General features: G+C 44.0%; 1 long non-coding RNA gene across 1 annotated transcript in view; it reads left to right on the top strand.

Moving 5' to 3' along the window:
• Window positions 1–13,410, top strand: part of LOC144593216 (uncharacterized) — a 76,087-nt gene that overhangs the window by 23,682 nt on the left and 38,995 nt on the right. Inside the window, exons 2-3 of the long non-coding RNA XR_013547222.1 lie at window positions 8,205–8,513; window positions 12,048–12,150. This is a non-coding gene — a long non-coding RNA (uncharacterized LOC144593216). The remainder of the gene's footprint in view (window positions 1–8,204; window positions 8,514–12,047; window positions 12,151–13,410) is intronic.

The following is a 13,410-nucleotide window of genomic DNA, read 5'->3' as shown; positions in this document are numbered from 1 at the left end:
CAATTAATCTACAAACCTGTATGTCTTTGGAGTGTGGGAGGAAACCAGAACACCCGGAGAAAACCCACACAGGTCAGGTGAGAACGTATAAACTTCATACAGACAACACCTGTAGTCAAGATCGAACCTGTCTCTCTGGCGCTTTAAGGCAGTAACGCTACCGCTGCGTCACCATGTCGCCCTTCACAAGTTTACTTCACAAGATATGGAATAAAAGTGGGTGAACGCATGGAATGGAACAAAAATGATTGAACGCATAGAAAGCAACTAAGTCTGTGGGACCAGACGAGGTCCTCTCTGTTGAGCTGAAATTGTGCAATCTAGGATAACTCGTGCCTCCAGTCAAGCTGTTCCAGCACAATTACATCACTGACATGCATCAACAATGGAAAATTGCCCAGGTATTTCCTGTCCACAGAAAGGAACAGCTCAATCTGATTAATTAGTTTACAGTCCATTCTTAATCATTAGCTACAATGGTAGATGAACTAAACAGTGCTCTCATGTGATGTTTACTCATTGGTGAGGAAGTTAGTTTTGACAGACATGAACTAAAAAATTGGATTACAAAGTTAAAGTGAAAGTGATTGTTCTTGCAATTGAAGGAACATTCAAATGAGCGGCACAACTACTCAGCAGAAATCAAAAGGAAAATTACTCATTTAAATCATACCTGGCACAAAGGATGTTGGTTTTGGGCATTGCAGAAATATTATCTCTCCAGATAGAATCCTCAGCCCAAGTTCACCTGCTTCATCAATGACCTTCATTCCATCATAAAGTCAGAAATAAGTTGTTCGATCTCTTCCCATTGGAGACTCCTTTGTGGCACTCCCTCTATTGCAATTAGATAGGGAGACCAGATCTGTATGCGATATTCCAAATATGGTGACATCCTGGGCCCCGAGTCATTGGAGCAAGATATCTCTACTCTTGCACTAAATCCCTTTGCAATAAAGAGCAAACATGCTGTTCACCATCCTATTTGCTTGCTTTACCTGCATGTTAACTTTCAGTAGACACAAATGCTGGAGTAACTCAGCGGGACAGGCAGCGTCTCTGGAGAGAAGGAATGGGTGACGTTTTGTGTCGAGGCCCTTCTTAACTTTTAGTGATGCATATAATAATTGACCAGAGATAGTGGCTTCAATCTTACCCATGTCCACATGAGAAATTTCTGCTTGTCTGATAGAACATAGAACAGGAGAGTACAGGAATGGGCCTTTTGGCCCACAATGTTTGTGCCGACATGATTCCTAACTGAACTATACACATCTGCCTGCAATTGATCCACACCCCTCCATTCCCTGCAAATCCATGTGCTATCTAAAAGCTTCATAAACGCCACTATCACATCCACCTCCACCATCAATGCTGTTAAGGGTCTTGCCATTAACTGTATACTCTCTCCTTACATTCAACCTCCCAAATTGCAACACCTCACACATATTCGGGTTAAACTCCATCTGCCATTTTTAAGCCCATTTCTGCAGTGATCTATATCCTGCTGTATCTTTTGGCAGACTTCCTCACTGTCTGTGACTCCTTCAATTTTAGTATCATCAGCAAACTTACCAACCCATCTACATTTACACCTATATATATATTCAGATTGAAACTGTTTTCCATCAAAGGCATTCAAATCTGTTCACTTTAGAATTAAGCTAGCGGTGATAATGAATATACCATGGGTGTGATGAGGAATCTTGGCTTGAAAGGGATCATGGATATCAAAGATTTTGTTGAGAATGTGATTTAGGAGATTATATCAGAGCTGGGACAGCAAGGAGCATTTGGAGGGGATGGGCCTTGTTTGCAAAAAGGAATTGTGTCAATCTTTTCGACACCGTTACATAACTTCCTGACACTTTTTGGAGGTGAGTGGGAAGGAGATGGGGGAGTAATTTAAGATAATTTGTATTGGAAAAGGGAATTTTCAGGGATCCTCTTTATATTGTGGTTCAACTTTGATTAATAACCTGTTTCACTAACAATATCATGACTAAAGCTGTTTAATATGGTCCAACGAAATCTGATCATTGTCAATTAAAATCAGTTTTCCACCAAAGAAGTTCATGATGAAAGCAGCTTGGATTTAAAGGGTAAGGAATAGACAGAATAGAGAGAAAGCCAGGCGGTGGTGAGTGTTAGTGGAGAGAAATTGATTATGTCATTGTTCAAGAAGAACCAGAGGGCCTTGAGATCATCCTGGTAGAGATGGAGGTGGACTGAAATTGAAAGTTATTGAAGAGTTGAATGGGGTGTGTGCTCTCTTGAATATCGGTCTGAAAGGACTGGACAAGGGAGGATAGGATGAAAGGATGAAATCAACGTGTTTGGAGATGAGTTCTGTGGGGCAGAGGTATGTAGAAACAATGGGTTTTACCTCCGACATGATGGCCAACCCCCCCCCACCCACAGGTCATGCATGTACCAATAACATTTATTGAACTGACTTCCTTTGTGCGATAATGTCCAATTCTTATCTGGCCCAACAGCTTTTTTCCTGGGATAGCCAGCATACAACAGTGATCCTATTCATCTGAATAAGGTTGATAACTGCAGTGCAAGGCAATTGTGTTCATTTTTAGCTTAGTTTTGTTTAGAGACACAGCGCGGAAACATGCCCTTCGGCCACTGAGTCTGTGCCGACTAACGGACCCCGTACACTAGCATTATACTACACATGAGGGACAATTTACATTTTTTACCGAAGCCAATTAACCTATACACCTGTACGTCTTTGGAGTGTGGGAGGAAACCAGAGCCCTAGGGAAAGCCCATGCGGTCACAAGGAGAGCGTACAATCTCCGTACAGACAACACCGCTAGTCGGGATTGAACCTGGGTCTCTGCCGCTTTAAAGCAGTAACTCTACCGCTGCGCCACCGTGCCGGCCTTTTAAATATATTTTTGGAAATGTTATTTTAATAATTACTTTTGAATTATTTAAATTTCTTTGAATAGTTGAGAAGTTTATAAAGGAATCACTGTCAGAGACATTTTAAAATAGTTCGAAAACATTTGATAGTGGTGAGCTGTTCAACCACATGCAAACAGAAGAGTTCAGTCTAGGTTGGCAGGCATCAGTTGCTGGCTGTGGGCTGGACCCATGCATTCTGGCTGGAGGCATTATTGTGGATTTCTTTAAACTAATTATATATGGGCATGGTGTGTATTTGATATGGCTCTTCAAAAATAGGCAAATTTATATTCTTGCGGACACCGAGTTAAATACAGATGGCAAGCCTTCACAGGAATATTTGGGTAACAACTAGATGCAGAGGGAAAGAAAGGGTGTTCAGAGCTGGAGTTTTATATGTAACTAAAGAGACAGACAAAACAAAGATAAGAAAACAGTGTCGATGATAAATGACGGCATTTTAATGAAAGAGAGAGAGCCAAGCTGAATACAGAAAAATCTTCAGAAGGACATTGAGTTCCCTTTTATCACACTCATTAATATATTCTTTTGCAATGGTCTGTAACGACTAGTGTGCCACAGGTATTTGTGCTGACTCCACTGTTCATTATTTATATTAATGACTTGGATGAGCATGTAGGTGGCAAGATTGATGGCACTGAAATTGGTGGTATAGTGGAAGTGTGAAGAAGGTTATCTAAGATTACAATCAGGTCTTGTAATCAGCTTTTGTAAACATGTGAGCCAGCTCGGATTTATTTAAGGCACATAATGTCTGACTAACTTGATAGAATCCTTGGATGAAATAACAGAAATAGGATTTGATGTTATGTTATGTTAGGTCATTAAAAAAGCATCTCTGGTATTGCCAAAATTGAAGTCAATAATATTGAGTCAAAGAGGATGTGCCCTAGCTCCTCCAATGACTACAGACCGGTGGCGCTGACTTCACACATCATGAAGTACCTAGACAGGCTGGTGCTCACTCACCTGCGACCCCAGGTTAAACCCTACCTGGACTCCCTGCTGTTCGCTTACCAAACAAAGATGGGGGTTGAGGACACCATCATCCACCTGCTCCAACGTTTCTATGCTCACCTGGATAAACCGGTAAGCATTGTGAGAGTCCTTTTTTTACATCTTCAGTGCTTTTAAAACCATCTGGCCTGCACTGCAAGGGAGCAAACTGATGAAGATGCGGGCGGGTGCTCCATTGGTGTCTTATATCAGCAACTACCTGATTGGACAACCACAATACGTCAGGCTACTGAACTGTGTCTTGACATGGTGGTGAGCAACACAGGGGCCCCACAGTGGATGGTTCTCTCTCCCTTCCTGTTTACCATCTACACCTCGGATTTCAAATATAACTCCATCTCCTGCCACCTGCAGAGGTTTTCAGATGACTCTGCAGTTGTGGGCTGCATCAGTGAAGGGAGGGAAGCTGAATACAGAGTTGTAGTCAACGACTTTGTTGAGTGGTGTGCGCTGAATCACCTGCAGCTCAACACCGACAAGACTAAGGTATTGGTGGTAGACTTTAGCAGGAGAGGAACACCCCTTGTCTCCATCAATGGTGTGGCTGTGCAGTTTACCAGGGAGTACAAATACCTTGCAGTGCACCTGGACAGTAAACTGGACTGGTCCAGGAACGCTGAGGCCCTGCACAAGAAGGAACAGAGCCAGCTGTACTTTTTGAGAAGGTTCCACTCCTTCAACATCTGCAGTAAGATGCTGCAGATGTTCTACCAATCGGTGGTAGCCAGTGCCATCTTCTTCGCTGCCATGTTCTGGGGCAGCAGGGCGAAGGCTGCAAATGCCAATAGGATCAACAAACTCATCAGGAAGGCTGACTCCGTCCTGGGGGCGGAGTTGAATTCATGGGAGGTGGCCTTGGAGGGGAGGTTACTCCTCAAACTGCAGAGCATCTTGGACAATACAGCTCACCCCCTCCATGACACACTGATCAACCTGAGGAGTACCTTCAGCAACAGATTGGTTCCACCAAGATGCAGGCAGAATGCCACAGGAGATCCTTCTTCCCTGTGGCTATCAAAGTTTACAACTCCTCCCTCTTCTGCCGAGGGGTAGACTGAGAGTGACTCCCCTCCCCCCCAATTTTTGCACATCCCCAAGCCTTTCCACTCATCACTTTAATTTCATATTTCATGAATTTTGTGTTTTTATGTCTGTTATAGACAATAGGTTTAGGAGTAGGTCATTCGGCCCTTCGAGCCAGCACCACCATTCAATGTGATCATGGCTGATCATTCACAATCAGTACCCCGTTCCTGCCTTCTCCCCATACCCCCTGACTCCGCTATCTTTAAGAACTCTATCTAGCTCTCTCTTGAACGCATCCAGCGAATTGGCCTCCACTGGCAGATCAACTTCCCTCCTGGGATAAATAAAGTTCTATCGTATCGTATTAAGAGTGCAGCAGCTAAGAGACAGCGCAGAATCATTCTTATTTTAAAAAGAAGACAAATTTCTGGAGGAACTCAACGAGTCAGACAGTATTTGGAGAACATGGAGAGGTGACGTTTTGGTCGGGACCTTTCTTCAGACTGATTGTGATGGAGGGAGAAAGCTGGAAGGAAAGTGGGGGTAGGACAAAGCTTGGCAAGTGATAGGTGGATACAGGAGAGGGGATTTTTTGATAGGTAGCTGGCTGGACAAAGGCCAGAGGTGAAGAGGCAAAAACTAGTAAGGATAGAAGAGGTGTGAATCGTGAAGCCAGATGATGGAATATATGTGGAGGAAGGAAGAAGGGGATGTTGTTTGTACGTTAGTTACCTAGTATCTAGTGCACCAAACCACCCTGACCACGCTCTCATCATACCCCTACAATTGGAAGGAGAGCCTGAAAATGGTGACCTCCAGATGCAAGAACAGATTCTTCCCATCAACCATCAGGCTCTTGAACCACACTGCACAAATCTATAACCACAACTCTACCTCAGCGAACTACTATGGATTTCGTATAAAGCTGCACCATACACTTATAATAGGTGCACCACGTACCTATTATGTTCTGGTTACCTATTATAAGTGATAATTCATTATATTATTGTATATTTATTTGTTGTGTTATTGGATTCATGTGGCTGTAAATCTGTAGCAAATAAGACTTTCAATATTCTGATGCCGGTACATATAACACTCTTGATACTTGGCTTGGTGGAATTGGTAGATTAATAGTCATGTTTATGACAAAAAATGTTTATGATGTATTCAAGAGAGAGTTAGATAGAGCTCCGAGGGCTAATGGAACTTAGGGATATGGGGAGAAAACTGGAACGGGATATTGATTTTGGATGATCAGCCATGATCATATTGAATGGCGGTGCTGGCGCGAAGGGCCGGGTGGCCTACTCCTGCACCTATTTTCTAAGTTTCTATGTTTCTAAAAGTTGGACATTGAGTAAACTTTTCCACGTTTCTGTGGGAATAAACTGGAGCTCCAGGAGGAAATCTGCTCAATCACAGAGTGTATTTACAAACTATACAAACAACAGTGGAGATCAGTATTGAACCCCCTGTTGCTGGAACTGTGAAGCAGCAACTTCTCCAGCTATGCCACAGTGCTATTCTCTTTTTGTTTTTTACAACCGCCTGCCATCTGTTTTAGCATTAGTAATGATTTAGATTTAGAGAACTTGGGATGGAAAAGGGAAACATTCCCAGGACCTGATAATGTCAACATAATGTTTTATGGGAGGTGGCCATGGAGATGGTAGACGCACTGGCTGTCATCTTCTAAAAGTCCCTGCATGCTGGATCCGTTAACCCACAATTTAAGACAGTTGAGAAAAAGAAACCAGGGAACAACAGTCCAGGCAGCCTGACACCATTAGTATGGGTAACAGAGAGCTGACAAAAATAATAATAAGACCAGGCAAAGTCAAAATATAAGAGAAATCACTATTGACAAGTCTGTTAGATTTTCTTGAGGATGTAATGAATAGAATATATAATAATGAACCTGATTATGTAATCTCAAAATGTTTCTGAAGGTTCTTGATAAGTTACTACATAAATTGAGAGCTCAAGGTTTAGGGTTAATTTACTTGTGTGGATTAAGGATTGTTTAGTAGACAGCAAACATAAAAATTGATGGGGAATGCACAGGTAATTGTCAGATTGAGGCACTGCATGTCACAAGGCTCCAGTTGTTCACATCCTATGGGAATCATTTGAGTGTAATATACTCTTGCTTACTAATGATTTAAATTTGGGTAACAGAGTGGTCTGAAGGATGCAGAAAACCTTAGAGGGATATACTATGGACAGGTTAAGTGAATAGGCAAGGCCATGGCAAATAGAATATATTGTGAGAAAATGTGAATCCACTTTGAGAGAAAAAAATAGAACGGCAAAGGTGAGATTGAATGGTGTTGATATTCAGAAGAACCAGCATATCGTGAAAGTTGACATACTGAGATAACAAGCAAGGCAATAAAGAGAAAAATAATAGGTTAATACTGTATGTAGAGAAACAAGTTAGAGATGGTGACCATTGCCTTCTTTAACCCCTTTTGTCGTTGTTTCTCCTCGCTTCCACCCATCATGAACATTCTCTTTTCTCTACCCCTCTTTATCCTGACACCATTAGTATGGGTAACATTAGTTGGGTGTCATCCAACCAAAAGTCAAAAACCTGACCTATGTACACTTCAGATATCCTTTTCCTTAATAGCTTTGCTAGTCCTGCTGCTGCTAATGAATCAGAAAATTGAAATCCTCCACCATAAATGCAGTGACGGTATGGAAATCTTCAGAGTGGATGAGCATTCCTTGGCAAGCTGACGATGCCTAAATTATTACATTAGCTGATGGAAGTCTGCCCGAACTGTGGTGCGTGCTCCTCCTCCTCCTCCTCAACCTGGGGAGTCGATTTAATTGCCTGCTTCCTCCCTAAAAACCAAGGCATGAGCCATGTGCTATATGCATTTACTTGTGGCAACTATGAAATAATAAAGATTTCTGGCAGAACCCTCAAAAGTTTCTAAGACAATGAATTGAGGGTTGTTGTCACTTTGAGACCCATTGGTAAAGCAGTTCCTGTTCTGGAAAGTTGCAAGTATCTGCCACCACTTCATGAAATGGCATAAGCTTCCTCAGAGATAAATGTCCACATGGTTAGACTTTCTGTGCACTATGTGTATAATGTATGGCCTCAGTAAATAATAAATGCGCTGGGAATCTCTTCTGATTCCTCTCGTGAAGCTCAGATATGTGAGAAACAAATGCTTGAAACTTGTGCTATTGTTTCTCTCTAGGTCCTTTAATATTGGATGATGGCGACATCATCACTACCTTTAACGATGTGGCATCATCCACATGGAGCTTCTGAACTTTGGAAGACGAACAAAAAAGTACATACATTTTGCTGAAATGCTCACAAAACTTTTTCTGAACTTTAAAAAATAATTTTCCATCAGAGCTGCTGCGAAGAAAGTCTTTCACTGAACCTCTCAAGTGAGCACAAGCAAGGATGCAGAGTCTGCAGTGCTGCAACTGCCTTGTCAACTCCCCTCTGTACCTCAAATGGCATTGGACTCTCACTTTCATTGGGAAGTTCCAGGAAGGTTAGTGCATTTTTTTTGCATTGAAGCAAAAGCCCCCATATTCTTAATATCACTCTTCTTCAATTGCAATTGCCAACTCGCCTCTCTCAGCCAGTTTCCTTGCATAGCATTCCTTAGCCAGTGATCTAAGGGTAAATGCAAATGTTAATGGTTGGCATCAAAATTACCAATTCACCACCACTTTTAGTGCATTTAATGTCCTCTGGATCCAAACCCATTTGCTCACAAATATTAAAATCCATTCCTACTGGTTTTGTTTCATCTAGTGACTTCAGCCTCAGAGTGAGTATGGCTTTTGACTCCTCAGTCAGATCATCTATTGTTGGATCTACTCTCCCTGACAATACATAAGACATGGTCAGAGGATGGTTGGATAGAATGACAGGATTGTTTATCTATAATCTTTATTTCTAAACAGTGCCACAAACAACCTGAATTTTATTTACACTTTATGCTTAAAATTTAGGAAGTTGGCTGGAAGAGTTAGAGCTAGAAATGTACTGAAATCAATTCATAGTGATACAGTAGCTGTACCAGAACGTTCATCCCAATTAATCTATTACTGCCAAATCATGAATGTGATAACATGTGGTTTATGGCTCTACTGAGTAATGTTCATGGATTCAGTAAATGTGTATGGTCCATACTATTGTGCTGTAAAAGACATTCAATAGCTAAGCCAGGCATCCAGTACAAAACATGTGTCTCTCCTGTTACATTTCTTGACTTGCTGTCACTGTAAATCTTGGAACAGAAGAGAAGAAACTCTAATAATGATCTCACAGAGAAGCACTGAACAGGAAATAAAAGCTATTGTGCTCTCCAATTGTAGGAAAATTGAAAAACAGAAGAGTATACCCACAAACTTTTCAGTAACAGCATAATTTTTTGTTAATGACTAGACCATGTGAACCCTTTGGGCCCAAACCTCTCCTACATTGGTGCAGCACCCTCTCCTCCCCCTCCCCTCCCTCCCTCCCTCCCTCCCCCCCTCCCCTCCCCTCCCCTCCCCTCCCCTCCCCTCCCCTCCCCTCCCCTCCCCTCCCCTCCCCTCCCCTCCCCTCCCCTCCCCTCCCCTCCCCTCCCCTCCCCTCCCCTCCCTCCCTCCCTCCCCTCCCTCCCTCCCTCCCTCCCTCCCTCCCCCTTTCTCTCCCCCGTCCCTTCCTCTTCTCCCCTCCCTTCCCCTCTCTCCTCCCCTCCCCCTCCTTCCCCTCTCCCACCCTTTTCCCTCCCCCCCTTCCACTCTATCCCCCTCAACCCTCCTTATCCTCCCTCCTTCCCCTAGGACATAGATTTAAACTTTAAAATGTGAATAATTAAAATTATAACACCGATTTCAATGACATTTCTTCCATTAGCACCAAAGGGACGACGGTGAGTAAGGTGGGCCTAAAATTGTCGTGCTATCGTGTATCGTTTTGGCTGTAGTTCAGGAACAAACAAACAAACAAACAAACAAACGAGAGTTTTAGTATATAGATGTCATGACGGATTATTACTGCAATGTTTCCTTTACGTGTCTACAAATGTTTGCAAATTCAGAAGATGTTAGATAATATTGTAAAAGAGCTACAAATCTGTGTAAATATGAATGCAAGGTTAAATATTTCATGTTACATGAAACAAGCCTCTTGGCAAGGAGAGTTACAGGATGTAACCAACTCCCAGAACAGCTGTTACCTTAACTGTTCTATGTTAATATATCAGACTATAATTTTAAATGTGTAAGAAGGAACTGCAGATGCTGGTTTAGATGAGTCTCAACCCCAAAAGTCACCCATTCCTTCTCTGGAGATGCTGCCTGTCCTGCTGAGTTACTCCAGCTTTTTATGTCTATCTTCGATTTACACTATAAATTTAGTTATTTTTGCACAAGGTTGAACTTGATATGAGTTTGTGTTTGATAAACTACTATTACAAAACAATACTCGAGACCAAGCGCAGGCTCGGCGATCGTTTCGCTGAGCACCTCTGCTCAGTCCGCCTAAACCTACCTGATCTGCCGGTTGCTGAACAGTTTAACTCCCCCTCCCATTCTCACACTGACCTTTTTGTCCTGGGCCTCCTCCATTGTCAGGGTGAGACCCAGTGCAACAGCACCTCATATTTCCCTTGCCCCAACGGTATAAATATTGACTTATCTAACTTCATGTAACCCTTGCTTTCCCTCCTTCTGCATTTTCCTTGATCTCATCTTTTTTGATATCTTCTTTTCACACCTTACCCTTCCTTATCTCTGTGTCTCCCTTTCCCCTGACTCTCAGTCTACAGAAGGGTCTCGACCCGAAACATCACCCATTCCTTCTATCCAGAGATGCTGCCTGTCCTGCTGTGTTACTCCAGCATTTTGTGTCTATCTTCATTACAAAACAAAAGGCAGGAAATGGATGAGTTACATAGACTTGAAATTACAATATCAGGGTAGAGATGGTGTCTGTTATTACCAATTGTCCTCTATAACCGAATAAGGGGACTAATACTAAAGGGGATTTTCCAGTACTATTGGAAAAGCAGGCAATAAAATTCACTAGAAGGATGAGAGGAGATCTTATCGAAACGTATAAGATTATTAAGGGGTTGGACACGTTAGAGGCAGGAAACATGTTCCCAATGTTGGAGGAGTCCAGAACAAGGGGCCACAGTTTAAGAATAAGGGGTAGGCCATTTAGAACTGAGATGAGGAAAAACCTTTTCAGTCAGAGAGTTGTGAATCTGTGGAATTCTCTGCCTTAGAAGGCAGTGGAGGCAAATTCTCTGAATGCATTCAAGAGAGAGCTAGATAGAGCTCTTAAGGATAGCGGAGTCAGGGGGTATGGGGAGAAGGCAGGAATGGGGTACTGATTGAGAATGATCAGCCATGATCACATTGAATGGCGGTGCTGGCTCGAAGGGCCGAATGGCCTCCTCCTGCACCTATTGTCTATTGTCTATTGACTACACAATAAAGAGTAAGGGACATAATATACACAATACCTTGGAACAGCACTGTGCCAGTGTGATAGAGTTGCTACCTTACAGCGCCAGAGACCCGGGTTTGATCCTGACCTTGGGTGCTTCCTGTGGCAGCGTGGGTTTCCTCCGTGTGATCTGGTACACTGGTTCTAGCCTGGGGTAGAGCTGGTGTGTCACGATGCCCGCGGTATGGTGGAGGCGCGCGGACGCGAGGGGCGCCAAGGGTTGGGGTTAATCCCGGGTCTCTGGTGCTGTAGGGCGGTGGCTCTGCTGGTGGTACACACATATCACGCGGTTCGTGGAGGTCAATTTGGCCGCAGGCCGTGGTGTCTTTGTGGTGGGGAAGGGGGGTGGGAGGCGGGTGGTGCGGCATCCAGAAGAAGCCCATGCTGTCACAATATCTTTGTATTTGCAATGTAGGAGAAAAGATAGAATCACCACAGTAGGTATGTGGGCGGAAAGATAGAACCACTGCGGTATTTCTCTCCTAAACTATATGTATTGTCCCTAGTGTGTATGATAGAACTGTTGTTGTTCGTTCTTCGGGTTCGAAGATGACCATGGCTTCACTTTCTGTTGTAGGATTGGTGACTGTGGGTCCGCATTTGCCTGGTGAGGCCAATCTGGGTCTGGAAGGCTCGCCCACACGTAGGACACGTGGATGGGTTCTGCAGTGGAAGTGGAGGTAGCCCGGGCCTTGCGCGCGGTGCGTTTCCTCTGGGCTTCTGCAGTGCATCTGTTCTCTGCTGCACGGGCTCCTGTGGTGAGCTTGCTACGCCAGGTTGGACGGTCCAGAGCAAGAGACTCCCAAGTGCTGAGGTTGATGTCCAAGTCTTTGAGGGACACTTTGAGGCAGTCCTTAAACTGTTTCTTCTGTCCTCCTACTGAACGCTTGCCCTGACACAGTTCTCCATACAGAAACTGTTTTGGCAGGAGACTCTCGGGCATTCTGACGACATGGCCTGCCCATCTGGCTTGGGCTTTCCGTAGGAGACCTCCTACAATAGGCTGGACGCTGGGGACTCCGGCCCGTTCCAAGACCTCTGTGTCGGAAATTTTGTCCTGCCACTTGATGTGAAGGAGTCTGCGTAGGCAGCTCAAGTAAAAGTGGTTGAGTTGTTTGTCATGCCTGCTGTAGACAGTCCAGGTCTCACTGGCATAGAGAAGAGTGGTGAGTACCACTGCACGGTAGACCTTCAGCTTGGTGGTAAGGCTGAGTCCTCTCCGCTCCCAAACATTCTCACGGAGTCGCCCAAAGGCAGCGCTGGCCTTGGCAATCCTGTTGTTGACCTCAGCGTCAATGTTCACCACTCGCGAGAGTGTACTACCCAGATAGGTAAAGCTGTTGACTGCCTGTAGATTCTGCCCCTTCACAATGATGTGTGGTTCCTGGTAGGGCTTTCCAGGCGCGGGCTGCTACATATCTTCAGACATTTTGGTGCTAATGGAGAGACCAAAGTTGTCACAGAGCTGTGAGAAGCAGTCCATTTCATGCTGCGTCTTCTGCTCTGTGCTGGCGTTGAGGGCACAGTCATCAGCAAACAAGAAATCTCTGATGATGGTTTCCTTCACCTTTGTAACAGCTTGCAGGCGCCTGAGGTTGAACAGCCTGCTGTCAGTCCTGTACCTGATGTGTATTCCATCCTGGCAGTCACGGAAGGCATCAGTCAGCATGGCAGAGAAGACCATGCTGAACAGTGTATGATAGAACTAGTGTATGGGTGATTGCTGATCTAAACTAAGCCAAACTAAAATGCTTTAAAAAAAACATTCACTCCATCCGGTCTGACATCAGTCTGAAGAAGGGTCTCGCCCCGAAACGCCACCCATTCCTTCTCTCCAGAGATGCTGCCTGTCCCGCTGAATTACTCCAGCATTTTGTGTCTACCTTCAATTTAAACCAGCACCTGCAGTTCTTTCTTACACATTCACTCCATCCGCCTAG

The sequence above is a fragment of the Rhinoraja longicauda genome, chromosome 4, assembly GCF_053455715.1.
Source record: "Rhinoraja longicauda isolate Sanriku21f chromosome 4, sRhiLon1.1, whole genome shotgun sequence".
Lineage (NCBI taxonomy): Eukaryota > Metazoa > Chordata > Chondrichthyes > Rajiformes > Arhynchobatidae > Rhinoraja > Rhinoraja longicauda.
The sequence above is the reverse complement of the archived record's forward strand: the minus strand, read 5'-3'. Positions and strand labels throughout refer to the sequence as shown.